General features: G+C 38.6%; 1 protein-coding gene across 4 annotated transcripts in view; it reads left to right on the top strand.

The window, feature by feature from the left end:
- Positions 1–2332: 2332 nt before the first annotated feature.
- Nop17l (Nop17 like) overlaps positions 2333–25216 on the top strand; it is a 69623-nt gene continuing 46739 nt past the window's right edge. The window contains exons 1-2 of one of the 4 annotated variants that reach the window (XM_067774525.1): positions 2333–2588; positions 2669–2842. The gene's annotated coding sequence lies outside the window, so the exon portion shown is untranslated. The remainder of the gene's footprint in view (positions 2589–2668; positions 2843–25216) is intronic. The other 3 variants (XM_067774523.1, XM_067774524.1, XM_067774526.1) reach the window with 3 other exon arrangements.

The raw sequence follows: 25216 nt of genomic DNA, 5'->3' as shown, positions 1-25216 counted from the left end.
AACTGTTTTTCGCGGAGAGCTTTTGAACGGTAGAAAAATTTATCACCCGGGTTTTTGTTCTTAATGTTGGCATAAGTACGCTTCTTCAGATACCTGGTTCCATATAGATGCACTTTACATTTTCATACTAAATTTGTTCAAAAAAGTTACCATCACAGCAACCCATATCTTATATTCTGCTACTTTTTTTGTTTCCCTGCGTCGATGTCGATGACAGCAACACCGTAATTTTAACACTTCGTCCAGTGCATGGTTCAACTATATACAGGTTGGCTCATCTGTAAAGCAACAAAATATGTCTGTTCAAATTGTCAAAATCTGTGTATTGGTGTTGGTGCGAATTGTATGGAATGGAAACATAAAACTTAGCAGTTTTTGTATGTGTAAGTAAAATGTTGCCAATGTGTTGGTTTCATTTTGAGTTTGCCATCTCCTTTTGACAATCCCCTCGACCATGCAATGACATAAATAAAATCAGCTGATGAGATGAGCCAACCTGTACATAATTGAACCATGGTCCAGTTTCAAAATCATGTTCCACTGGGTTCCATTGTGAATGATAACTAACTGTGATATCTTCTGTATAGACGTCAAAATTCCAAAATGATTGGATCACCTGATTTGTAATTGAATATCGCTATCTCATTCTGCATCTCTCTCTATCACCCGCTGAAGATATGCGCCGCCATATTGAACACCCTGTCAAAACGCTAAAAAGTAGCCATATTGAACATCCTGTCAGGCAGTTGACAGATAAGATATCACACTTAGTCAGTCAGTGTGTTAAGGGTCGTTTAAACTTGACGTATCCATATCCAAATAAAACCACCGCTCCAACCAGTCTTAAGGGACAGTTAATGGTGATTTAACCATAACCCAACAAAACAGCTGATCAAACCAACCTTATGGAAATCAATGTAATCGATTAATGGTGCCATACCATAACGCTAAATCCATAACCATACCATAGCCAACCAATTGGTTTTTCGCCATATCCATAACCTAAAAATATTTGATATGGATAAGTAAAAATATGTTTATGACTTTGGCGTTATGACTATGTCAACTTTAACTCGGCTTTAAGCTTGAGACATTGGTGCTTTATCGGTAACCGTATCGGTAACCTTTTAACAGCTGACTCGACCAACCTTATGAGAATCAATGCAATCGATTATTGGTGCCGCTAAGGTCGTAACCGTATCGTAGCCAACCAATTGGTTTTTGGTTTACCGTCGTAACGATAAACAGCTGATTACGTTAGGGATACTAATACAGCGATACGACATACGGCACCAATGACTCCCGCTTTAAGGGCGAATTAATTGCGACTTATAACAATAAGGCCATAACCTGATAAAACAGCTGATCACACCTACTTGATGGGAATCAATGTAATAGAGTTAGCGTTATGGTATGGTACCATTAGTCGATTACATTGATTTCGATAAGCTAGGTTCGATCAGCTGTTTTATCTGGTTATGGATTAAGGTTATAAGTCACCATTAATTCGCCCTTTATGGAAATCAATATAATTGGTCAATGGTGACATACCATAACGCCTTAGCCATAACCAACACCATAGCCAACCAATTGGTTTTTGGTTTTTCGCCATATCCATAACCTAAAAATATTTCAGTTAAAGAACTTATTAACTTTTTGTAGATTTTATTTATTGTTTTGGATACGTTTTGACTAACGCTATGTCTCCACGGCACAGAAATTTAGTCGATTTCGGAAGATTGTTAATTTCAGCCGAAATTAGCTAATTTCGCTATGTGAAAACTGTCAAACGTAATTAGGAATTCTTAATTTCATCGAAATTAGGCCGAAGTTAGGTGCAATTTACAGAGCGACTGTGGTTGATTACAATTTACACAAAATAATCGATGGTCTACCGGCACTAGCTTTCAAATTTCAAAAACATACATACTTACAAACAATTCAAAAACATACATACATACATACAAACAAAGCGAAAACAAATGTCATATGAAGTTATGCAAGAGAAGAAGTATAATCGTGTGGACAGGAATGTAATTTGCGAAATCATACTACCAAAATAAACTTAATTTCGGTGCGGTGGAGACATAGTATAAGCGACTAATTTTTTGTGGAATGTGTTTGTGATTTTTTGCGTTTTCTTCACTTTTATGAAACTTTCACGATTTTTAAGTTAAGGCACCATTAATCGATCACATTGGAGATGGTTATGGATATGGGTATGGTAGCGACTATGGCGTTGCGGTTAAGGAAGTTTAATTGGCCCTTCACCTCTATCTGATATAAACGTATGATTGCCTCGCTGCCGATATAAAACAACACAAACTACACGTCAGATGAAAGTAGCGTAAAAAGCAACGTCAAACAAAAATTGCCGATGGAACTGCAAGAAGCCGCTGCGCAATAAGAAACACGAGGTTGAAATAATTACTTCAATATTTTGTAAAGGTGGTTCAAAAGTCATTATAATTGGTAAGGTAAAAAATTACCTTATAATTTTCGGTAAAGTGAAACTTGTTCCTATAACTGGTGGAGCGTGTCCAAGTGTAAGTTATAGGAGCTGGACATATTTATTACTACGTCAGCTGGTAATTTGCTTGTATTAACATATGAATATATTTATATAAATAATTAAAAAACAAATTATTCTCTTTCCCATTCGGTATAGAGAATATATCAAAGAAAACTAGTGCAAACGTCATTGACATCGCTCGTCAAACTTGTATGCAAACATGTAATCCATAGGCACATGAAGAGGTTGCCGGGTTTTGTTAGTTTCATTCATGACCAATCAAGTTGTATGGATTAAATATGTATAGCGGTACAAATGTATAGATTTGGGGTAAATAGTTGTGCGTGGCATAAGAGCTTATCCCATTAATATTACAGACGATATCAAAATATTTTTGTATATGTATGTACGTAGTGACCGGCTTTAAGCTGGAGACATTGGTGCTTTATCGGTAACCTTTTAACAGCTGATTCGACCAACCTTATGAGAATCAATGCAATCGATTATTGGTGCCGCTAAGGTCGTAACCGTATCGTAGCCAACCAATTGGGTTTTGGTCTACCGTCGTAACGATAAACAGCTGATTACGTTAGGAATACGGATACAGCGATACGACATACGGCACCAATGACTCCGGCTTTATGCGGCCAAAACGTGTCAGCTGACACGACCTATCTTATGAGTGTGCAATGTAAACGAAAACTCACCGACGTGCAACGCCGTACGTACATAGCCTGGAACGTAGAAATGAAAACAATTTTGATATTTTCCGTAAGAACGTGTCAGCTGATCGCTGTCTCAATAGACAGAGTTGCCTGGTGAACTTTTGTGCGCTAATTTTTGACCGTTTGCAGTTTTATGCAAAAACATCTAATTAAAGTTTGAAAAATTGTGAAAATAATTCGAAATAATTATGTAAAAGTGCAGATTACAAATATGCAATCTATTATCTTTATTTAATATTAATTCCAGCCTTTTCCAACATCAAAAATTAAATTGGAAAAAGTTGATGGTTACATAAGCATGCTTGCAAAATGGCCAATGGCAACAGTGCTTATCTGTAAACAATACACACACAAATATGTTATGTACATGTACACAGACGTACACATTGATTCCTACGGGCTTGAGAGTTCGGTCAAACGTGCTTCGTACGACAAACGTCCTTACGTACGGCACACGTCGGTGGGTAACTGCCGCATTATCACTAAAGCAATGCGAAATATGCGGCAGTTACCCACGAACGTACGTAGAAAACACGTGTCAGCTGACACGACCTATCTTATGAGTGTGCAATGTAAACGAAAACTCACCGACGTGCAACGCCGTACGTACATAGCCTGGAACGTAGAAATGAAAACAATTTTGATATTTTCCGTAAGAACGTGTCAGCTGATCGCTGTCTCAATAGACAGAGTTGCCTGGTGAACTTTTGTGCGCTAATTTTTGACCGTTTGCAGTTTTATGCAAAAACATCTAATTAAAGTTTGAAAAATTGTGAAAATAATTCGAAATAATTATGTAAAAGTGCAGATTACAAATATGCAATCTATTATCTTTATTTAATATTAATTCCAGCCTTTTCCAACATCAAAAATTAAATTGGAAAAAGTTGATGGTTACATAAGCATGCTTGCAAAATGGCCAATGGCAACAGTGCTTATCTGTAAACAATACACACACAAATATGTTATGTACATGTACACAGACGCACACATTGATTTCTACGGGCTTGAGAGTTCGGTCAAACGTGCTTCGTACGACAAACGTGCTTCGTACGACAAACGTCCGTGCCAAGGTTTACCAAGGATGGCCAACCTACGCCTACTAAGCGCTGGACAATGACAGAGAAGGTGCTGGACACTCTTCCTCTTCTGTACATCTGCAGCTGCGACAATAGTCGAAGATCGTTACCCCCATTCTAGCACCATGCGTGCCTATTAAGCAATGTCCTGTTAGAACCCTTATCAGGGACGATAGAACTGATTTGTTTAAAATCAGAAGCGCTTCTGTGCGCCCCTTGTCATATGAGGGGATGTTGCTCCGGAACTTATATGCGAATGACGCAGAAGCAGATAGTAAGATTGAGTTTTTGTTGTTGTAGCGATAAGGACAATCCCCGAAGGTCTAGGGGAGTGTTGTCGATGTTGATGGTTCTTCACCGGATGCAGATCCGGTACGTTCCGGCACCAAGCCCGACCATCTCAGGAACGATTCGTTATGACCACATGCGACCATCTAGGCCATACCGCCCTCCCACCCCCTAGATCCATGAGAAGTTCGAAGTCGCCAGAGCCTAGGTGGTTAATGAAACAGGATTCGCCTCGGATAGGTGAGGTGGACAATTGGGTTTGGAAAAGCTATTTATTGCGCTGACAACCTGAAAGGGTTGCGCTACACAACCCATTGAATCGATTTGGTACTTTAGTCGCCTCTTACGACAGGCATACCTACCGCGGGTATATTCTATCTCCCTAACCCGCTGGCGGTTAAGAGTTGAGCCTTTTTTTTAAATCCTTAGGTTCTCAAGGCGGATTTAAATAGACGCGATGGTCCTCAAAGCAAAGATGTGACAAGGATTCTATTGTTATGTTAAGTTACTGTCAAAGAGAAGCAAAGCGACCAAGGCCTTTATGTTAGTCCGCCTTGACATAATCAATCTGGATATAAAAAGAAAGACTCAAAAAACAAATAAATTGTTCTTTACAGCCTCTGTAATTGGTAGCATTTACAGACATATGCAGAAGGGCATTCGATATTTAACATATTTTTATAACTCGATAATCCATAAATTTTAACCCTAATTCCCGGTTTTTCAGTGCGAGTTTAGCTGTACTTTAAACTCGCACGGAAAAACCGGCCCGAAGTCTTAAAATAAATTATTAAGGCCATAAAGCAGGTCCGTCAAGCTGGACGTCCAGCTAGACCCCCTCCCCCCTCATAAGAACTAGGTCAAACAAAAAAATTTAAATGTGGGAATCATGTGCTATTTATGTGCTCCAACATAAGCTACGGTCTGTCCCGAAAAAGAAAGGGGCGGCAAAGGGGGAGCGGGGCATATAACCTCAGACGGCAAAAGCGAAACGGGATAGGTGCAGAATTTTGTCCTATTTATGGGCGCAATAGTTCCAAAAACAATTCGTTTTTTTTTGACAAGTTTTAATGTTTTTTTTTAAACTTCAAAAGTGGGGGGTCAAAATCGAAACGGGATAGGTGCAGAATTTTGTGCTATTTATGGGCTCAATAGGTCCAAAAACGATTAGTTCTTTTTAACAAGTTTTAATGTTTTTTTTAAAACATCAAAAGTGGGGGTCCAGCTGGACGTCAAGCTAGACCCCGCCCCTCATAAGCACTAGGTCGAACGAAAAAATTGAAATGTGGGAATTATGTGCTATTTATGTGCTCCAACATAAGCTACGGCCTGTCCAGAAAAACAAAGGGGCAAGGGGCATATAACCCCAGACGGCAAAATCGAAACGGGATAGGTGCAGAATTTTGTGCTATTTATGCGCTGAATAGTTCCAAAAACGATTGGTTTTTTTGACAACTTTTAATGTTTTTTTTGAACTTCAAAAGTGGAGGGTACAGCTGGAACTTAATATACTGGACGTCCAGCTAAAACTTCAAAAGTGGGGGGTCCAGCTGGACGTCCAGCTAGACCCCCCTCGTAATCACTAGGCCAAAGAAAAAAATTTAAATTTGGGAATTATGTGCTATTTATGTGCTCAATAGCGCCAAAAAGAATTCGGTTTTTTGACAACTTTTAATGATTTTTTTAAAACTTCAAAAGTGGGGGGTCCAGCTGGACGTCCAGCTAGACCCCGCCCCTCATAAGCACTAGGTCAACCAAAAAAATTTAAATGTGGGAATTATGTTCTATTTATGTGCTCCAACATTAGCTACGGTCTGCCCAGAAAAAGAAAGGCGTGGCAAGGGGGAGCGCGGCATATAACCCTAGACGGCAAAATCGAAACGGGATAGGTTCAGAATTTTGTGCTATTTATGGGCTCAATAGTTCCAAAAGCGATTGGTTTTTTGACAAAATAAGTAGCTACATTCATTCATATTGATGCCGAAAACTCATGAAACATGACGATTTTAACTAAAATACGCATAAAGAACATTTTTAAAGATGCTTTTATTGAGACTACTACGAGTGGATACTGGAATAGAGTTCCATAGAATTGACAAAAAATCGCGGTCCAGTTGTTAAATAGTTACAAGTTGGCACCATCAAGTCGCTGATTAGAGCAGACTTGGAGAAGACCAACTTGTCATAGAGGGAACTTGGCTCTTTATACATACATGATGAATCGACAAAGGAAAATGGATTTCTGGCATTCAGATACTCAAAGATTTCACAGCCCAGCAGGCGCGTTCTCCAGCATCATATATGATCAAATCTAGCTAACCCGAATACATAGCGCGTAACATTCGTAAGATTCTTAAGATATTGTATGCTTGTATACTTTATTAACCAACGAGTTCACATGATCATCATAAGTCAGCGTTATGTTAATACCAAAGTCAAGATTGGTCAACTTTGAAACTAATTTGAGGCATTTATTGGCAGCTCGCAGGGGCAGAATATTTTTGAGAAAGTAATTATATTTTAGATATAGGCAACACATACGACTTCTCGCTGTTTAGGCATAACTCATTTTTCCTGGCCCGTTCAAAGATGGATGTTAAATCATTATTAAACATTGAGCATAAAACATTTGTCCCCTCATGATTTTCCGATAGATAGCTGAACATAATCAGCATATGCATGTATATTAAGGCGGGTCAAATTGTATGGGGAAAAATGGGGAAAATAACTTCAGGTGCACATCCAGTTTCTGAATCTATGGGTCATAATGAGTAATATTGTCCCTTGGACCATAGGTCTGAAATGAATTTCGACCTCCCTAATTTTGTTAGAAAATTTTATATCCTAATCCGAATCCGAATTTGACATTTATTTTCGTGTATTTTATTTGTGAGAGCCGCTATTCGGATTGGGATATAAAATTTTCTAACAAAATTATCGAGGCTCGAAATTCATTTCAGACCTATGGTCCCATGTGCAATATTACTCAGTATGACCCATAGATTCAGAAACTGGATGTGCCTTTTCAACAATAAATTTGACCCACCCTAATGTATATGAACATGCATTAAATATGTAATTAATAAAATAAAATAAAAAATAAATGTAAAGCGCGATAACCTCCGAAGAGATTTTAGGTCGAGCTTCTCTTCCAATTTGCGTCGTGCTCCTCATGACTTTCTATACAAATTGGCCGGACGGGACCTACATGTTTTATGCCGACTCCGAACGGTATCTGCAAGGCAGATGAGTTTTTCACTGAGAGCTTTTCATGGCAGAAATACACTCGGAGCGCTGCCAAACACTGCCAAGGGGCTACCCCGCTTAGAAAAATTTTCTTCTAATTGAAAAACCTTATTTCTAAAATTTTTATGTTGCTTTGCCCGGGGTGTGGAACCTTGGGAAACCCCAGCCAGTAGTGGTTTTAGACCTGAAGCTTGGGAGCCAATTTTGATACGCCAGGATCTACCCGTCAGATAGCTCTGCATGAGCCGCGTTGCGGAATCCCTAAAACCAAAACAATTTTTTAATTTTAAGCAACGAATGTCCCGATTCACAGAGTCAAAGGCTTTTGAAAAGTCAAGTAGGAATTATAAAGTCAATTGGATTTTGTCAAAGGTCCCCTAATATCGTCTAAAATTTTTAAGACAGCCGTAAAGCAGCTGTGCTTTTATTGGAAGCCTGACTGGTATTTGTTAACGTGGTCTTAAATATGTTCCGACAACAATATCTCAAAGACTTTCGTAAGTGCTGGCAAGATGCCGACAGGTCGAAACTCACCAGGACAGCTGGCAGACCTTGTTTTCGCAATGGGTCTCACCGTGGTAACTTTTCACAAATCGAACTTTATTTTATTTATGCACCTCACCACATCAATTTTCGAGACGGCTGTTAACTCAGAGACTTGACAAACAGGCACCACAGATACAGGACAGTTTGTCAAAACAGGTATTAACACAAGACGGATTAACTCGACTTACAAAAGCTTCATTGAGGTCTGTCGGATTATAGGAACAATCAGAACTTCACCTACATACATGCAAACGTAGGTTTTCTAAACTACGCCATAAAACATGAATCGGTAACGATTTATCCAACATTTTACTGTAATACTAGCATTTCACACGCCTGATATAGCCTGTGGTCTCATTTCGTATAAGTTTATGAGCACGCCAATTTGTGTCGCTTGGGTAGTTGTATAGAGGTATATAATAGTTTCATTAAAAAAATCTCAGCTTTTCATGCATCTAACTCAAATACTGGGGGTATGCAGAATTAATGTTGGATATGTCCCCCTAAAAGTTATTCACATCCAGTCGACGATAATCTGGTGAGATGGATGGGCTAGCTACTACACTGTTAATATCAAACATTATATTAAGTGAACGAAAAATAAGATCATGGTTAGAAATAAGAGATATTTGGTCAGACTTTAAGACGGTAGACATATCGGACACAATGAAGTAGTCAAGAAGGCTGGGACAGCAGTTATGTCCACACATTTTGGGGACACACAAATTACCCACATCAAGACCAACATTATTGACGCACGACAAAAGGACAATGAGCTAGACACTTCAACTAGGAAGTTCTCAGTAGCGTTACCAGATATACCTGATATTATCAGAGAATTTAGGTGTTTTTTTTACAGTACATGTCACCTCTCTTAACCTTTTCTATAGAGTACGTAGCCCTTAATATCGAAATGGGCATCTAGTATTTCAGGTCTAAACCAAGTCTCGCTCAAATATTGCTCTAACTACGTCCATCTTTTCACCATTTAAACTGCCCGCATTAATGTGCACCACGTTAAAACCGTTGTGGCTCCTGCATAGGACACTAAAAGCATTTTCTTTTCTGGAAAAAGTGTAACGCTTTTTGTACGCCGCGCAAAGGTTGTAAATATATTTTGTTCTATTCTAAAAACCAGGTAACGCCTTTGCGGGGTATTTCGTTCTTTTGTGAGAATTGTTGCCTGTTCGCAACGCAAACGCGTTACACTTTTACCCTGCATAAAAAGGCGGTATGGCAGTGCAACTCTGCTAAACCAGCTGATCGTGACAATTTATTTTCGGAAATGAAGGAAATAATTGCTAATGAATTTTTATTATTATTGACAGCGCGTTTGTGAGAATTAGCTGATACACGGGGTAGCCATTTATGTTCTTTGCATGCACTATAAATGTTGAAAATTTTCTGTGGGTAGGAGTAACTCTATTAAGGCGTTACCATTTACTTAGGCAACAATTTATTTCAGAAAAGAAAACGTTATAGGCAAAGCTAGGCTATTATTCGCAATGCTATTCGCATATCCACTATTTTAAAACAGTAAAAAGAATAGAATTTAAAGCAACTTTATACCTAGTAATGTGAATATAAAACCGAAAAAATTGTTTGTAACAAGCCAACCTAATAAAACCGCACTGCGTTTTTTGGCGCACCCAAACAACCGTCGTTTTTTGCCCTAACCCAAATAAGCATGCTTTGCGACAATGTAAAGCATGTGTGCAAACGTCAGATCTAAATGTCACGCAGAACAAAAATTGGAAATCGAGTTAGGTTTTCACGCAGCAAATTCAATTTGGGTTGCTCTCATACAAGTTGTATGTGCATGAGACATTTTTGACAGAAAATGCCTTGCGTCATTTATATTAGGTCGGCTTGTAAAGATTACATAACACGATTTAAAGGGCCAATTAAACTTCCTTAACCCTAACGCCATAGTCGTAACCATATTGTAACGAATTTTGCTTGCAAATCCTCTTATTTGCAATCCTCTGCTAAGTTCGAATCACTAAACTGTTGAATAAATAACTCCAATATTGAATGATGGAAAATGGCCTTTATTAAAGTACTTCACAATAACACTTATACTTTGCTACTCGCTGGCTTAATAACCAAACTGATTGATAACTCAAATGAAACTACTATTGGCCGCTAGATCGCGTGCTTAAGCGAACTGATTGATAGCTCAACTCAAACTGAATTACAGCGCCTCTACATCTGTCACCTTTTATACTCTTTGGTTTCCTCGTTCGCCATTTTCTAGAACCTACTAGCATTGTCCATGAGCTCTCAAACTTCTCAGCTATAACTAAAATTGCACAGTTTTATACATCTTTTAGGCGCTTCCAGAATCTACTAGTCCAGTAGTTCTCAAAATTCTCAGATATATGTATGTGTTTGCGCATTGACTCTCCGCTGCTCGCATTCGTACATGGTACATATGTGTAGACGCAATTATTTATTCGTTTATGTAGATACATAAAGATTGAATTATTGATGTGAATGTTTGTAGTTTACAGTCTCTCGCGCCCACATAGGCGAATAAGTAAATGCATCTGTGTGTGACATCTCTCGGCTGCCTTATATATGTGTATACATGATTTGATTATTGACGTAAATATCGCTTAGCATCGCCTTAGTGATGGTATAGCTTAGTGATGCTAATATCCGTGACACTGCCATCCACCTAAGTCTGATCGACCCGATCAGACAAATCTCGATCTAAACGCTGCTAATCTCTCCAAATGAATCACTTTCATTGGTAGTGGTTTGTATGCGGTACACTACATCGTTGATTCGTTTTACAACTTTGTATGGGCCTTCCCAGTTACACTGCAATTTCGGGGACAAACCTTTTTTTCGTTGTGGGTTGTATAGCAACACCAAATCTCCTTCCTGAAACCCTTCCGAATTAATTGCTTTATCGTACCTCGCTTTCATCTTGTCACTCATAATCTTTGCTCGTTGCCTTACCAGATCGTGTATCTCTCTCAGCTCTTCTTCCAAGACACCAGTGGATTTCTTGACATTCCTCTCCGCATCGGCATCTATCCCATACTTCAAATCAGCTGGCAGTCGAAGGTCATTGCCAAAAATTACCTTTGCAGGAGTTTGGCCCGTTGTGTCATGTACTGCCGATCGGTAGGCCATCAAGAATAATGATATGTGTGTATCCCAGTCCTTATGGTACTTGTCTACTACTTTCCTTAAATGCTCCTCCAATGTTCTATTGAAACCTTCCACCATACCATCGGACTGAGGATGCAATGCAGTTGTCCGTGTTTTTCGAATGCCCAACTTCTTGCACATTTCTTGGATCACAGCTGATTCAAAATTCCTGCCTTGGTCAGAATGTAACTCCATTGGTACACCATACCTTGCAACCCATTCGTTTTTAACCACTTCTGCTACTGTTTCTGCTTCTTGGTTTGGGATTGGGTATACCTCTGGCCATTTACTGTAATAATCCATAACCACCAGTACGTATTTGTTTCCGCGGTTGCTAGTAGGAAATGGACCTGCGACATCCATGGCGATCCTTTCTAATGGTGCACCTGAAATATACTGCTTCATCTGGCCATGACTTCGGGTTTTGGGCCCTTTCGCTCTGTTGCATACCTCGCAATTGGCAATCCACTCGGTGGCCGACTGACGGCAACCAACCCAATAGAATCTCTGCTTAATTTTCTCGAGTGTCTTCGTGATTCCAAGATGACCTCCACTTGGACCATTGTGCAGCTCGCTCAGCACGTCAGGAATCCTCTTTCTGGGAACAACTATCAGTTTCTTCTTGCATTGACCATCCTCACTCTCCCATACTCGATGCAAGCAACCGGATATCAATTCTAAACTTTTCCACTGTGCCCAATATGACTTCGCAATGGGACTCTCTGCTGACATCTCCTCTCTGCTTGGTCTTTTGTTTCGTTCGAGCCCTTGCATAACATGTGAGAGATCTGTATCTTCTAGCTGACACTTTCTTAGTTGTTCCTTTTCCCATTCATCCGTACACGTTATAGTCATTAGCCGGACATCTATAATGTCTTCTTTAGCCTCGGCCTTTGAGCAGTGCTTGCATTCAAGACTACATGGTCTTCGTGACATTGCATCAGCATTTCCATGGGTACTACCTTTTCGATGCTCAATGGAAAAGTCGTAGCTTTGTAGTCGCTCCATCCACCGTGCCAATTGTCCTTCCGGATTACGGAACTGCAGAGGCCATTTCAACGCTGCGTGATCTGTCCTGACACGGAATCGCTGGCCGTAGAGGTATTTGTGAAAATATTTAATGCACTCCACCAATGCCAACAGCTCCCTCCGCGTAACACAGTAGTTCCTCTCTGGTTTTCCAATCGAACGGCTGTAATATGCAACTACCTTCTCCTGTCCATCGACCAGTTGTGATAAAACGCCTCCAATAGCATATCCACTCGCATCTGTATCTAGAATAAATGTTGCTCCTGGAATCGGATATGCTAACATTGGGGCAGTGCACAAACGCTCCTTCAATGTTTGGAAAGCCACTTCTTGCTCCTTCTTCCATTCAAAAGCTTTGTTTTTTCTTGTAAGCTCATGGAGGCTATGGGCTACGCTGGAAAAATTTGGTACAAATCGGCGGTAATATGTGCACAGCCCAAGAAAACTTCTCAATTCATGTAGGTTCTGTGGTCTTGGCCAATCCTTTACAGCCTCTATTTTTTCGTTCGCAGTGCAGTTGCCCTCTGTCGTTACCTTGTGACCCAAATAATTGACTTCCTTTTTAAACAGCGCACACTTTTTGGGACTTAACTTCAGACCAGCGCCAGCTATTCTCTGGAAAACTTCCTCCAAGTTCTTAAGATGTTAATCAAAGTTCTTGCCCAATACGATGATGTCGTCCAGGTACACCAAGCATGTTTTCCAATGTAGTCCTTTCAGTACCTGGTCCATGAGTCTCTCAAAAGTAGATGGTGCATTACAAAGTCCAAAAAGCATCACTGTAAATTGCCAAAGACCATCACCGACACTGAAGGCTGTTTTCTCTTTATCTTCCTCCTTCACCTCCACTTGCCTGTAACCGCTTTTCAAGTCCAGCGTGGAAAACCATTTCGTACCAGATAGCGAGTCCAGAGTGTCGTCAATTCTTGGTAATGGGTAGATATCCTTTTTCGTTACGTCATTCAACTTCCGGTAGTCCACGCAAAACCTCATTTTTCCATCCTTCTTTTTTACAAGTACTACCGGTGAGCTCCATGGACTAGCTGATGGTTCGATGACGCCGCTGTCGCTCATTTCTTGAATGATTTGACTCACAACTTCCCGCTTCGCCAGTGGAACACTACGTGGAGCTTGACGGATCGGCCTCGCATCTCCAGTGTCAATTTGATGTTTCACAACGTTGGTGCGGCCTGGTTTAGAAGTATCCTGGTCAAATATGTTCGCGTACTTTAGGAGCAGTTGTTTTGCCTTACTCTGATATGCTTCCTCTAGCCCCTGCATCCATGCCGTGATGTCATTTGAAAGATCAGTATTACTAGCTGAAACGTGTTCCTGGAGCTGTTCACAGTTAATAACTACTTCAGCCTCTTGGCATCTTCCCAAAATAGCTCCTTTAGTCAGTTTGAGTGGTGACTTGAACTCATTGAGTACTCTTACCGGAATACGTCCATCTTGTTTTGTCATAGCCATGATTTTTCCTACAAGTATGTTTAGTGCTGATTTGTTTGCTGCTTCGACAACCCACAATTTGTTTGTCCCACAATCTCCATCAACCTTTGCCCAGATGACTGCTTCGGATTTTGGTGGTATTTGCTCTCTTCCACCAGCACTCGTTTACTGCTGTAGCCTCTCTCGTAGCCGAAATTAAGTGGTACATCCATGTTTTTATATCGCATCGTCATGCTTTGCATGTCGATCTTGATGCCCTGGTCGATTAAGAAGTTCACTCCAATTATGATTTCATCAACAATTTCTGCCACTATAAAATTGTGTACTACCGTGACGTTCCCAATTGCGACTTCACATTCTACTTCTCCAATTACCTGGGTGTCCTCTCCCGTGGCTGTACGTAATCTTGCTCCAAGCAATGGTCTTATATTTTTGTTGACTAAATCCGCTCGAATGATGGAATGAGATGCACCCGTATCTACAGTCAGTAACCGTTCCTTTCCGTCCACATGTCCTCCAACAGTAAGATTGCTCGATCTACTTCCAATCTGCGAGATAGAGATTATGGGGCATTCAATTGCGGGAGCCAGCTGTCGCCCCTTGCGGCTGACTCGATTTAGTTTAACGATTGAGTGGTCTTGGAGATTTGCTCATCACCTTCTGCTCTGCGTTTATGACCACCCACATTGTTGGAGCTATTGGGACCGCTGCCGCAATGTCGTGCAATATGACCTGGGTTGCCGCACTTGAAACATTTAATAACTCCGGAATTTTTCTGTTGTGATCCCTTCAGTGCTTCCAAAATAGTGTCTACCCAATCTGGTCTTTCCACTTCCACACGATGAGCTTTGTATGCTGGTTTACTCAATAGTGAAGCCGTTTCCTGAGTCAATGCATGTGATACCGTTTCAGCAAATGTCAGCTTTGGGTTTGCGTATGTAGCTCGCTTCGTTTCCACGTCCCGTATGCCATTTATGAAAATCTGGATTTTTACCCTTTCAGTGTATTCCACGGGTGCGTCCGCATTTGCAAGATGAGCCAATCTTTCAATATCTGAAGCGAACTCCTGCAATGTCTCATTTGCTTTTTGGTAGCGGTTTTGCAACTTAATTTGGAATATCTGTTTTCTATGCTCGCTTCCATAACATCATTCTACAGCAGCCATCAATGCTTCATAATTGTTCCGCTCTCCTTCGGGAATCGTCTGTAGAATTTCCGCTGCTGGCCCCTTCAATGCCACGAATAGTGCAGCAACTTTATCTTCCGCATTCCAGTTGTTCACTGCTGCGGTCTTCTCAAACTGTAGCTTAAAGACCTGGAAAGGAACAGAACCGTCAAAGGATGGTGTTTTTACCTTTGTATTGCTTGCTGAAACAGCTGCGTAGTTTAATTGCAACTCTTGTATACGACCTCTCAAAGCATCCACCTCGGCTTCGATTTTTTCCTCAAACTGCGTTATTTTCTCGTCCATACGTGCTTCGAGTTTTGATGATATACGCGCCTCTTGCGCTTCGAGTTGTACTGTTATGCGTGCCTCTTGTTCTTTCAGTTGTGTCTCCATCTTTGATGTAATCTATGTCGACATTTCTGCCATACGCGTTTCTTGTGCTTCAATCTTCGATGTAATCTGTGTCGACATTTCTGACATACGCGTTTCTTGTGCTTCAATCTTCGATGTAATCTGTGTCGACATTTCTGACATACGCGTTTCTTGTGCTTCAATCTTGGATGTTATCTGTGTCGACATTTCTGACATATGCGTTTCTTGTGCTTCAATTTTCGATGTTATTCGTGTCTCTTGGGATTCCATCTGTGATGACATTGTCGATGCTTGAGCAGATATTGCAGCCAAAATCATGTTCAAGTCTGTGCTCGTAACTGTCTGCGATGTTTCGTTTTTCTCTTCAATTTTTGTTACTTCCTCGCCATCAAGATGAAAGTCATACTCTTCCACATCAATTCCTTCCGCTTCCATTGCCTCTCGTAGCCGTGCCTGAAGTTCAAGTTTAACGCCGCTCTCCAACTCCTTCTTTAGTTGCTGGATCTTCAATTCATTGAACTTTGCCATGTCCTTGTTGTCCTCTGGAATTTATTCAACAATTCCTCTTCTGACACCAATTGTAACGAATTTTGCTTGCAAATCCTCTTATTTCACTAAACTGTTGAATAAATAACTCCAATATTGAATAATGGAAAAATGGCCTTTATTAAAGTACTTCACAATAACACTTATACTTTGCTACTCGCTGGCTTAATAACCAAACTGATTGATAACTCAAATGAAACTCTACTATTGGCCGCCAGATCGCGTGCTTAAGCAAACTGATTGATAGCTCAACTCAAACTGAATTACAGCGCCTCTACATCTGTCGCCTTTTATACTCTTTGGTTTCCTCGTTCGCCATTTTCTAGAATCTACTAGCATTGTCCATGAGCTCTCAAACTTCTCAGCTATAACTAAAATTGCACAATTTTATACATCTTTTAGGCGCTTCCAGAATCTACTAGTCCAGTAGCTCTCAAAATTCTCAGATATATGCATGTGTTTGCGCATTGACTCTCCGCTGCTCGTATTCGTACTTGGTACATATGTGTAGACGCAATTATTTATTCGTTTATGTAGATACATAAAGATTGAATTATTGATGTGAATGTTTGTAGTTTACAGTCTCCCGCGCACACATAGGCGTATAAGTAAATGCATCTGTGTGTGACATCTCTCGGCTGCCTTATATATGTGTATACATGATTTGATTATTGACGTAAATATCGCTTAGCATCGCTTAGTGATGGTATAGCTTAGTGATGCTATTATCCGTGACAATATTTTATCCAGATCAAATTGGCATCAGTTATTGGTGCCCTAACCTAAAAATCGTGAAAATTTCATAAAAATGAAGAAAACGCAAAAAATTACAAACACATACCCCAAAAAATAAGTCTCTTAGTAAAACTCAAATATTTTTAGGTTATGACTATGGCGAAAAGCCAAAAACCAATTGGTTGGCTATGGTATGGTTATGGCTTTAACGTTATGGTATGGCACCATTAATCGATTACATTGATTTCCATAAGGTTGGTTCGATGAGCTGTTTTACCTGGTTATGGATAAATCACGATTAATTGGCCTTTAAGCCAGTGGCAAACTTGTCCATCCATAATGTAAGGAATTTAGTGAAATTCCGCTTATTCCAAACCTTCTGCTAACTTTCGATTCGCTAAACTGTTGAATAAATAACTCCAATATTCAATAATGCAAAATGGTCTTTATTAGACTACTTTGAAAGTTCTTCACAATAACACTTATACTTCACAAGCAATAGCATGCTTAAATCAAACTGCTTACTGACTACTCAGCTTTCGCTGCTATTATATTCTCTGTTACCTCGGCCACCCATTTCTACTAAGGTCTAGTAGCGTCGCGAACTTCATGCTAGGTTACTAGCCATATATGTACATCTATATATGTGTAGTTTATAGTCTCTCGCATAGCATGTGTATATGTGAGTACTACTTCGGATGATGATTACATGTGTTTGCGAGTATCTCTTCGTTGCCTTGTATGTACATATGCGTGTAAATGATGATTGATTTGTTTACGTACCAATACTGGCAGCTTACTTTATTGTTGTTGTGCCTTTATTTACTTAGTATCAGATTAGTGATGTGAGTATCACTTAGTGATACTAATATTCGTCACAATATAAAACAGCTGATCCTACCAACCTTATGGAAATGAATGTAACTGGTCAATGGTGCCATACCATAATGCCCTGGCCATAACCATACCGTAGCTAACGAATTGATTGAAATTTGCCTACATCCAATTTTTGGAAAGAGAATTAAGGATTTAATTTAATGCAATCATTAAATCAAATACACACCGAAAATGTATAGAAGCCATTTGTATAAATATAAGTATCTGACAAAAAAAAAAAAAAAAAAAAAAACAGCGACCGACTACCTTGAGAAAACATCGAGTAATTTGCCAAAGTATCGAGTGACGACTCTTAACAAATAAAAACTTTTTGGTGTTATGACTATGTCAACCTTGCCAGGCCCTTTAACAAAACACAGAACAATAAATAAACATATAAGCTTAAGGCTGGCGAAATAGATCCAGAGCAGCCGCGCACGTAATTTTTGTTGTCTGTGCGGATGCATCAATTCCATGCCTCACATGGACGCAGCCTCGATGCGTGAATTCCATCTGAAACTTTCGTCGCGCCTTAATTGGGTAGCCGCGTGAAGCAAAAGCCTAGTTTCCTTAGTGAGGTTCTCTTACAAATGAAACAAATTTAGTATTTTATGGGCTTAGCTAACAAGCAACTACAAAAATATTGATAAAGCTATATAAATATGTATATATTTAAATACGAGCGCATTTACGTCCTTCGAATTACTTCGTTGCTCAGTTACCAAAATAAAACATTGCTGAGAATTTAAGAAAAACCTTTTTATAAATTTACTTACCTAGCTTTTTTTTAAACGATGAATTGAAAGTACATATTAGCTGATAAACATTCACGGTTCTAAATATTTGAGGGTGATACATCTAATTAAGAAGAGAATTAATAATAGAATGAAGAGGTAATGCAGTATTTGTATGCCACGGACCTATTGAATTGGCACCCAATCGACGTCTGAACCACTGAAAATATGTGAAAATCTTGCAAACAAACACGCTCACTTGATCTTTAATTTTTGGATGTATAATGTGAAAAAGATAATATAAAAAAAATACAAAGCGCGATATGACTCCGAGGAGATTCAGGCCGAGCTTCTTTTCCAATTTGTGTCGTCCTACTTTTTATATTTTTCTGGCGGGACAGGGCCTGTCTGTTTTTGAAGATTCGGAACGGCAGTTGCCAGCAGATGCATTTTCGCTAAGTAGCTTTTCATGGCAGAAATATACTCGGCGTGCTTGCCAAACTATGGCCGAACGCTACCCCGCTTGGTAGTTCTTTTCTAATTGTAAAAACTTTTATCTAGAAATTTTGATGTTGCTTTTGCCGGGTCATAAACCCAGAGCCTTTGGTGTTGTAGGCAGGTCGCACGCTACCGCCACACCACGGCGGTAATTTGTAATACGAGGGTTCTTTTTATATTCTGCGCCTTTGCAACACGGCGAGTAATAAGCTGTAAATTAATATTTTTATCGAAAAGTTTGAGAAATGTTCAAGCGGATGCAGATCACTTCCAAGGAAAATATCAGAAGCTAATCATAGTGGTAATAAAAAATGCAAAAAATTTAATAAGATGGCTTATAAAGAGTGTACAATGAAGTAGTTTCTTCTATTTTCAAGAAAATGCTGATAACAGCTTTAAAGCAAAGCATAGGTTCTTTATGAAGGTTAAGACTTCTCGACTTCTTGATTGGTCAAAAAAAGTCGCAAAGCGAAAATTACGGCACATGAAGGGATTCAAAGGGTTAATAAGAGCAATACAAAGCTTTATGGCTTCGGAGCTTTCGAAATCCTAGAAGATTTAATGCGGTCATATTGTAACGAATTGCAGCGAAATTTCGCTTATTTGCAACCTTCTGCTAACGTTCGAATCACTAAACTGTTGAATAAATAACTCCAATAATGCAAAATGGTCTTTATTATACTACCTTCACAATAACACTTCTACTTCTCCACAGATAGCGTGCTTAAATCAAACTGATTACGGACTACTCAGCTTCTGCTGCTTTAAATTCTCTGCCCAAATGTCTAAACGTTCCTTCTTCTAGAATCCTCTACCTTGTCATCAGCCGTACGGGCGTGCATTTGTAGTGTGTAACCATATGCGTGTGGATATGTGAGCGAAGTAGTAGCTAATGATGGCATGCGTTTGTGAGTATCTCTCTGCTGCTTGTATGTATGTGTGTACATGATGATTAATTTGTTTACGTACATATAAGTGTGGCAGCTTGCTTTATTGTTGTTGTGGCTTTATTTACTTAGTATCAGATCAGTGATGTGACTATCACTTAGTGCTTCTAATATTCGTCACAATATTAATTCCCGAGATGGTCGGGAAACTTAATGGTGCTTGTTAACGGAACGTACCGGATCTATATCCGGCAAAGGACCATCAGCATCGATAACACTCTGCAAAAGCTCTGGAGAATGAATTCGTTAATACAACAATAAATGGACTATAACTTGCTGCTGTTGTCGTCAAGCAAAGTGTCAGCGCATTTGCGCCTTGGCAATCACGCGACTGTTATCAGCCAAACTTCGAAATAGCAAAAACTTTATTTATTTGGCAACCAGCCAAAGACAAGCAACAACCTCAGCTTTGAAATAAAGCGAAGAATTACTCTTGGCAATAAACGCTACCTTTGACTAGGTAGGCAATTGAAAAGTAAAGTTTTTCTCTGCAGACGGAAATCCTGCTCTACAAGTAACTTATCATGCCCCTCCTGCTATATGGTGCAGAAGCACGGAGAACAACAGATGAGGCGGCGAAGAAGATTTAATGATGAACTGTACGAGCTTAATGCAGACATCAACATAGTCCGGCGAATTAAAACAGCGGCTACGCTGGCTAGGCCATGTTATGCGAGTGAGTATTTGTTTATTAGAACCCACCTACGGAAGCTGAAAGTCACCACTCCGCTAGAAGAACAGGTGGAAAACGATTTAAACTCCCTTGGTGTTAACAATTGGCGCCAGTTAGCACAGCGAAAAGGCGACTGGCGCGCCAGAAAAAAAAGAAAAGAGGATATGGAGAAAGGTAGGGAAAGTTGGAAGGAAGTCGGAAAAGTAATAGGGAACAAGAGGAAGAGAAGGTTTGAGTGAGAGTAAACATAATGCCAATTTCACATAGAGGGTTAATGAAATAATTAGTAAATTTTTCTACATTAAAGCCCTTATTGAACTCAATATTCCGTACAAAATACAATTACCTAATTATCTCATTTGATGAATTTCATATCAAAGCCTATGAAAAAAGGCACATTTTGAACCCGACCCCCTCAGATTTTGATGAAATTTTGCATAGAGGTACACTTTACCTATACAAACACCACCTTGTTTTGTAGAAATTGCATTTTTGAAAAATTGTGGGCGTGGCAAGGTGTCAAAGTTGTGCAAAATTACGGTAATAGGTACTTTTGAGCTGTGATAACTACGGAATGGCTCAACTGATTTCCAAGATCTTGATACCATTAGAAAGGTATTCAAATAGGCTTTCGAAAACATATACTGTAAGAATTTTTATTTCGCTGAAAAACCATTTTTTTTTTTAGTTTTTTGTTAAACTAAACTTGGAAAAAATTACAAAGATAAGCATTTAAAAACAAAAAAATGCTTTTCAGTGTAATACAAAATTTCTCAATGTACGATTTCGATAGCCGATTAGAATACCTTTCCAATGGTACCAAGATCTTGGAAATCGGTTGAGCAATTCCGTAGTTATCACAGCTCAAAAGCACTATGATATCAAAATATAGAGAGATGAATTTACCAGGGACGGAAAATAATAATTTTTTTTTTTCGGAGTCGAAAAAGTCCTGGTCAAAAAACTGTCGTATAAAAGTAAAAGCTGTAAAAATACATAATTTTTATCTTGATCCAAATATGTTTAAAGTCCAAAATTAATAGTTTTGCAAGGAATTATATTATAAAAGGAATAACAGTTTCAGCCCCTGGAATTTACTTACAAAATTTTATATAAAAAAAAAAAGAAAAAATACGCCATTTTAGTTTTTGGATATGTTATATATATTAAATAGACCTTTCTAAAAAAAATATATTTTATTTTAAAACGCTTGGTCTTTGAAGTTTTTTCAAGTTTAAAATTTTATTATAGAAAAAAAATTGTTTCAGTGTATTAGAAATTTTTTACAGTGTATGTTTTCGAAAGCCGATCTGAATACCTTTCCAATGGTACAATGATCTTTGAAATCGGTTGAGCCATTCCGTAGTTATCACAGCGCACCGTCATATTTCACGCATTTTTCACAACTTTGACACTTTGCCACGCCCACAATTTTTCAAAAAATGCAACTTATTAAAATGAGGCTGTGCACATAGGTAAAGTGTACCTGTATGCAAAATTTCATCAAAATCTGAGGGGGTCGGGTTCAATGCATATCGGTTTTGATATGAAATTCATCATTATTGCTTTATTGAATGCCTAATAGAGTCAAAAATCTAGAACGTTTTGCTTGTTGGTTTGGATTTTATTTTCAATTTAACGAATAACAATCAAAAATAAATTATTTTGAATAATTCACGAAAAATAGAAAAACCCCAAAAAAATAAAAGAAAAATAATTTTCGCTGCGTTTGCAGCAAAAGATAATATGGCTGTTTCAAAAATGCATTTTATTTTGATTGCCTTAATAGCTAAGGAGGAAACGGCTGCTATCCATTTAGTCCAGGAGCAAAAAACAATCGCCTAGAGGATATTTTCACAGCCAAACAGTGTAATTCATATTACATGATGATGTACTAAAATTTAATTTTCTCAAAAAGCGCTCGGGGTAATTTTCGTATACATTTATTGCTGAGCTTAATTTAACTCACAAAGAAAGAATCCGCAAAATCCGAGTAGTATGACTTCGGAATAAAACATAGTTCAAGCATACCGTGTCCTTTGAACCGACTTGCCAAGGGTTTCTTCCAGGATGGAAGGTGGGAAGTCGGTACTTTTGGGGTCGGGGTGTTACCAGCTTTCATAATTTGAAAATTTTATTTGAATACACTATGTAACATATTTTCGCCAAAAATTGAATTTTCATCGATGAATTACCACGATTCTGCCAAGCTAGGATCTGGCAAATCTACGGTTTGAGGTTGCCCCACATACCAGTAAATTAGTTATACTGGTCCCATTTAAATAAAACATGTAACATGTTTTTTGTAGTCGGCTCCCCTACTAATTTTAACAACTTTCTAAAAGCATAATATTTTTTAGGTGCTGCCGACAAATGTTAGCTTAATGAAGCAAATGGCCCTGTGTGAAAAGAACTTAATTATTTCATTAAACAAACTTGTAATTCGATTAAGTTTCTGTGTGAAATCGGTAAGAATAAGGGTTATGGATTGAGAAAAAGTAGGAATAAGAGATTAACAACAAGGCTAAGATAAAAGTGAAAGCAGGACGAGCAAGAGGAAAAGAGGGAAAAATAAAATGGATTGGGAAACTGATCTCATCCGCAACTGCATAATATTGTTGCAACAGTATTCTCACACACTTCAACGGTCTACTTCCATATTCCTCTTTTTGGACAATTGTGCAAACTGACGCTCAGACTTTTGTTAAGCAATTCGATGTGTTAACAGATAGTGGATAAATCCGTAATATGTACACAGTCATAATTTTGGGTTCTTAAGATTTATTTAAGTTTTATAATTTTTAAAAGCGAACCTGCTATTTTTCCCAACATATATGCTCACTGTGTTGAACTCATAACTGTTTCAGAATTAACATGTTAAACTAAATCTGTTATTTCTTTTGTTTTGCAAATTCTTTTGTATTTAGATTGATAAGCATAAGATTTGTCAATCTTAAGATTAATAAATAAATACGAATTGATTCGGGTGGGTGGCTTGGAATCACGTCCTTTCCAACCTCCCACGCATCGCAGCCCTACTTATTGTGTGTTAAATGTACATCAGCTGCTCGAAATCACGTCCATTCCGACAGCACTCTTAATCAACTCTGTTGCTCGGCTTCACAGTCCATCCCGACAACTTATTTAATAATATAGTACCTGGGCGGCCGAGCTTTGCTCGGCAATCTTCGAGTATGCCGCATAACATACTTTGTTCTGCATGTCATATTTAATCAAACTCTCCTTTTTTTATATGTACATATATTATATATTTTTACTTACCAATATTAGATTTCCTTAAAAATAGATTTCAAAAACATATCAAACACTAACCACAAAATGAACTGGAATGAAAAATTTGAAATGGGTAATTCCAGCCTATAGTATAAGGGGTTTATGACAATTAGTGTAATCGAGAACTAAGTTATTTAGGTCGAGTATCTTCATGCGCCGAATTATTAATTTCAAACATTTTTTTAGTTATACACTATGAAAGTCTCACAATTTAATGACATTCCAAAAACTTGTAAATTTCACGAAGTTAGTTTAATTAAATGTCAACTTACTTCCCTAAGCGCCATCTGTTGGTAAGTAGTTAAATGGTTAGATGTCGTTTTCAAATTGAACATATGCGTCTAGTGTTCAACGGTGGCAAATTACCATGGTGAGATATCTTTTTGCTATGGTAAGAAATCTTTGTAATAGTAATCTGTGAGAAATTGCAATTTTTCATTTCATATTTGCCAAAAATATGCATTTAAATATATTTTGCTAGAATTTGCCACGGTGCCTTAATATTGCATTTCAAATTTATTAGCGCATGTGAAATTAAGAAAATTAAGTCGAATCATGTTTAAGATTTTTTTACGAAGATTTTTAACTTTAATGTTCTCCTTTAAAGCTTTAATAGAATATGAGTAAGTAGAGTACTATTTCGTCTAACTACCCCAACTCTAAATGGCAAACCTACTCAAAAATGCCCCTATTGTAATGCGGAGTGAAATACCTTTCGTTTGATACCCATATCGGCATATCTCGTGCAATTTTTTTAATTTCGAATAGGCGGCAACCCTAAATGGCAACCTTACTCAAAAATGTCCCTATTGTAATGCGGAGTGAAATACCTTTCGTTTGATACCCATATCGGCATATCTCATGCAATTTTTTTTTTTAATTTCGAATAGGTGGCAACCCTTAATGACAGCCCTACTAATAAATGCCCCTATTGTAATGCGGAGTGAAATACCTTTCGTTTGATACCCATATCGGTATATCACATGCAAGTTTTTTTAATTTCGAATAGGTGGCAACCCTAAATGGCAACCCTACTCCTAAATGCCCTATTGTAATGCGGAGTGAAATACCTTTCGTTTGATACCCATATCGGCATATCTCGTGCAATTTTTTTAATTTCGAATAGGCGGCAACCCTAAATGGCAACCTTACTCAAAAATGTCCCTATTGTAATGCGGAGTGAAATACCTTTCGTTTGATACCCATATCGGCATATATCATGCAATTTTTTTTTAATTTCGAATAGGTGGCAACCCTTAATGGCAGCCCTACTAATAAATGCCCCTATTGTAATGCGGAGTGAAATACCTTTCGTTTGATACCCATATCGGCATATC

This window comes from Eurosta solidaginis, chromosome 3 (genome assembly GCF_040869045.1).
Source record: "Eurosta solidaginis isolate ZX-2024a chromosome 3, ASM4086904v1, whole genome shotgun sequence".
Taxonomy (NCBI): Eukaryota; Metazoa; Arthropoda; class Insecta; order Diptera; family Tephritidae; genus Eurosta; species Eurosta solidaginis.
This window is presented reverse-complemented; position numbering and strand designations above follow the sequence as displayed.